Raw genomic sequence first — 5,133 nt, 5'->3', positions numbered from 1 at the left:
AAAATAAAAAAACAAAAAATTGTCTCTCCTGTTTTTTCTAAATATTTTATTTGTTTATTTTTCTTTTTCATTTACATATATACATACATATTCTGATGCGATATGCATTTGAGAGACGTTGACAAAATAAACATTTGATGAACGCGAAAATATTTTGCTACCAAATTAACCAAAACTTTAAGTATTGATAAATAAGGAAAGTAAAAATTATTGCAAGATATTTATGAACATATGTAACGTATAAATTTTATGTTTATGTCTGCCTGCTGCTGAGATTCAGACAGACAGATTGACTGCATATTATGTATATATATGCGTACATAAATACTCTTAGGCGGCCGTACGTATTGGAGAGTGTCACATGAAAGCATTCAAACAGATATATCATAATGCGTATGCATAGGGAGTGGAGGGAAGCCGCACGTTTCTTTTACTCACTCACTGACTCACTCACTCGCTCACTCACAAAAACACAATATATATATATATATATATACATAGAATAGCAACATAATAAATATGTTCGCATAAGTGTATCCATGCGTTTGTGATTTTAATATAAAAAAAAAAAAAAAAAAAAAAATTGAAATTTTCTCAAGTAATCCGAATTGTGTCTAGCTAAAATTGAAATTGAATTTGAATTTTTGATATGAAAACATTTTCATTCCACTGTGTACGACAACAAAAAACTAAATCCTTACCCATATACCCTGTCTCTGCTGACGATCGAATAGTTGAATGACTATGGCTAAGCAGAGACTGTGCATTTATGCGCTCGCACAGACACATTCATATTAAATTTAATGATCGCATATGCTGCATATTTGTTAGCGTTAAGCGTATGCGTTTGTGTGTGTGTGTGTGTGTGTGTGTGTGTGTTTTTATGTTTATAGGTGCTTTTTTTCTAATTTAACAAACGCAATGCATTGCAGTGCTAGCTGCATAAACAAATTATTAGAAATTAATAATAAATTCTAGAAAAATGAATTAAAATCAAAAGATAGCAAAACGTATTAATAAAGCAAAAAAAAAAAAACATATCACGTATTTGCACAGCGGAACGTATCACCGCTTTATAGATCAATCAGTCAGTAGTCCAAGCCTTAAGACATATTATTTTTTTATAAAAAATAATTTTCAAAATCATCTCATTATAAATATTTTATAATTACTAAATAAATAGCATAAGAGACTTTTTATTATTATTATTATTTTTTATTTTTTTTATTTATTTATTTATTTATTTTTTTTTTTTCTTTTGTTGTTGTAAGAAAACAAAAACACACATGTGTTAGTCTTCACGAAATACTGAACGCGGATACTATTATTATTATTATTATTGTTATTGGCTTTTTCCTATGTATGAAAACCTCAGGACTAAGTTATTGTTATATGCACGCATGTACGTTTATATGTGCATATATTCGGTCGGGTATATTTTATCATTTGTTGGTGCATGAACCGTAATTAATTTTTGAAACACTTAATTTTATATTTAGTTTACATGTAAACGAATATTTTTCCCTTTATTTAATTATTTATTTTTTTGCGGGTTTTCGTGTGTTTATCAAATCAATTTGCGCATTATACGTATTATACGCTCGCAATATGATTTTAATGTTTAACATTTTACGCACCACAAAACCCACAAAAAATTATATTCTTGCATACACGTTCTATAAGCGAACGCAAAGTTTAAAATTCCGTTACTTATTCTTTTATCAATTTATGCTTCAATGGTGATGATCACTTATCATTTCAATTTGCCGCCGCAGAAAATTTTATTCAATTTACTAATAAAGAGACGAAAAGGCAACGAAGAAATGCTCAGATTCGCCGAATAAAACGAATCTTGGTCACTCGCCCTCCAATCATTACTTTTGGTACTTTTTATATATAGTGAACTCTTTCCCGGTTTTTGTTTAAACTTAAACAGATCGCATCATGCATATATTTTTATATTCGACGCTATCTATTATAAAGTTATATTAGGTACGTAGGGCTGCTATCTCGGTGCGTTCGAGTTTACTAATGGTCAGTCAGTAAAAGGGATTGGGTTCACATTGCCTGCGCTGCGGTCAGCACCTACCTCCCTATTTCTTTCTGTACCTTCTCTTTCCTCACTTCTTTCTCACCGCCACCGCGTTATGCGAAGAGGACACATTCCAGCTTTCAATTCAGGATCATGTCTCTCCGCTCGTACGTATGGAAATACCCAAACCCGTTCTAACCACAAACAATCGCAAGCGAAAATTATTCGGTTTGAAAAAGTACTTGCAAACTTTAATACTGCCCGTTTAAAGTGTGTGGAATGGAGAATTAATATGCCAGATTACATGCATGGGGAAACTGCGAATGGCAAGGAAATTGATTTTTTGGTATTGTTATCAGGGAACTTAGCTAAAGAATTTTATTAATCAAGTAGTAAGTAGTGTAGGGTGTTTTGAGAAATTATGATTTCGTTTTTATTCAGTTTTAATAACACTTGTATCGATTTTTAATATTCGATATTCGACATTAGTTGAAATGAATGAAGTTGTTCAACTGCTTACTGTTACAAATCGTATAAAAAATTAATAGGTTACGTTTCGTTTCTATTATGTATATATATATATATATATTAAATTTAAGTAGCACTATAGCATAATAAGAAGCGATATTCATACATTAGTTATCAATTAATGTACACTCACTCATAAAGATTTCTACGCTTATGCGAAGTATAATAAACGGAAGTTAGTTTTATGTGTGCGTAAATCCGAGATAATAAGTAATTTATCCAAAAATTTCATAAGACTTTTATATTTAAAAAAAAAAAAAACAAAAGGAAAAACAACTAATAGTTGAGTAAGACCGACAATTAAAGACCTTACACGTGATCGCTTAATACCTATATCATATCACTTATTATCGTCATAAAGTTTCTACGTAAGTGCTTAACTTTTTATAAAAACGCGTTCACATTTTCATATGTAACCCGAAAACTTGAACCGACGTAACTCGAATTTAATAGAATTTATTAGTTTGATAAGCTAAGGCTTATCAATTATTATTCCACTTCCATTTCCATCGTAATATATCAAAAGCTCATGATTGTCTGCCCTGGAAACCCTCACATCCATGTGACCCAAATATATGAATAACATATGAATAACAAATGTATATTTTGAACCGATTTTCTTCATAAAGTATCAAAAATGAATTGTTTACCATTTTTGCCAAACATAAATCTTTGGGAGGTTGGGTTCAAAAAGAGACCCAATCCAATTCAAATTTTCCACACATTTCTTTTATACGCGGAAATACTATCATTCACGCACTTTTGTAGAGAAATATGAACAATTGTAAGATATTCATTTATATAACGGCTTTTTAAAAATAGAGCATTTAGGGCGAGCGGTCCTCCGGTGGAGGAATAATCTCATCAAATTCATTTGCAGTAGCGTTCTGTCTTAGGACGCAAGCAAGTTAATTATAGACAAATGGACCGACGGACAGACGGACGGACATGCTTATAACGGTTTACCAGATGTCCCAATTCTAATTGGATTGGACATAATACAAGTGAGTCTACTTCAAGCTCTTCTAAGTGTTGCAATCAACCGCACAAACTAAATATATATTTTAGGCTGGTGGTGTGAGCTATAAAACCTGACCACGCTTACAGATACAAATCGAAAATTTCTTCAAATGCTGCTAAGTTAAGCGAAATAAATCAAAAACGCTTTACGTTTTATAGTCGCTCTATAAGCAGATTGAATACGAAAAATAAAAAAAACAACAAAAACTTAAACTGAAACTTTCACTAAATCAAATGATGGTTGATTGCAATTAGAAGGTGATAATGTCGTTGTGCTATTGTAAATATTTGTAACGGTTATGTGCAAATGTTCTTTTAAGATCAAATATTTCTTCTTTGATTTCTTCTAACTCTCTCTCTCTATCGAAGAGGTATTCCGGAAAAGATTCTTTTGCTTTTGTTATTGCTTCTCTGAGATACTTTGGTGTTTCCTTTATTAAGTTAATTTGTTTTTTATATAGTAATTTACTTATTATTATTTTAAGTAGTATTTTGTTTTTAATTGTCTTAATGTACTGGTCAAATACAATTCAAGAGATTATCGATTCAAATGAAATTTGGTTTTTTTTCTTCAAATCTCAAGTTAGTTCTGTTCTTGTTTGATTTGATTATAATTCGGCGCGTTTCGCTTTAAAGGCAAACTAAACGAAAATCAATATGTACAGAATGTATAGAGTATTTTTGTTTTTCTTCTTTTTTTATTTGGATTTATATATATATATATATATATATATATATATAAGTCATATATATACACATATATTGATAATGGGTTTTGTTCGGCACCCAAAAAAATATTTGTGCACATACACAGTGATTGTCTACCGAACCTTTAAACCACAATAACAAATGAATAAATAAATACACATTTGCTATACATTTATGCGCTAGCAATACCAGAAATGAGTTTTATTTTCATAATCAAAACACATTTGCACACATTTTTAATTATAATTAATTTAGTTATCAATTTGTTTCGATAGAGGCTGAAACTAGAGCTTATTATAGTCCTTTCTAAGCGCATAAAAACTTTACTTTAAAAGAACAAAAAAAAAAAAAAATCAAAAAAACAATTTTAAACAAAAAAAAAAAAACCAATTTATTGCTTATAAAATTGAATGGATTTAGTGGCAATGGTGAGTTCTCCCTATTCTTTCTTTTTTTTTTTTTTTTTGTTGAGAGAGAGAGAGAGGAAATTTCTTCTTTTAAGTAATCTTTGCATAGTCTCCGCAATTATTTAATTCAAATCAATTATAAATATTTAATACAAATCAACCTTCTATTATCCATAAGTCAAAGCAATATAGAAAGATGTCAACATACTATACCTATATATATACTATACCTACATATATATATATATATATATATATATATATATCATCCACATATCTGGATATTTTAATATACTCCTTGTATAATATATAAAGATATACTCACACGCTACTCGCAAAATCATATTCAATTCGCTTTACAAATGATGATGATCGTCAGATGGATTTGATAATTTATTTGTTGTTTATTTATCTCGTTGATGCTGATGCTGATGCTGA

The 5,133-nt window shown here is 29.7% G+C and overlaps 2 protein-coding genes across 5 annotated transcripts in view; one reads left to right on the top strand and one right to left on the bottom strand.

Annotated features, from left to right (window-relative positions):
- Positions 1–5,088, bottom strand: part of LOC119641247 — a 40,957-nt gene extending 35,869 nt beyond the window's left edge. The window contains exon 1 of the transcript XR_005247809.1: positions 5,021–5,088. The gene's annotated coding sequence lies outside the window, so the exon portion shown is untranslated. The remainder of the gene's footprint in view (positions 1–5,020) is intronic.
- The window catches only part of LOC119641226 (homeobox protein cut), a 98,973-nt gene that overhangs the window by 58,083 nt on the left and 35,757 nt on the right, over positions 1–5,133 (top strand). The gene's annotated exons all lie outside the window — the stretch shown is intronic.

Source organism: Glossina fuscipes, unplaced genomic scaffold (assembly GCF_014805625.2).
Source record: "Glossina fuscipes isolate IAEA_lab_2018 unplaced genomic scaffold, Yale_Gfus_2 0, whole genome shotgun sequence".
Classification (NCBI taxonomy): Eukaryota; Metazoa; Arthropoda; class Insecta; order Diptera; family Glossinidae; genus Glossina; species Glossina fuscipes.
The sequence above is the reverse complement of the archived record's forward strand: the minus strand, read 5'-3'. Positions and strand labels throughout refer to the sequence as shown.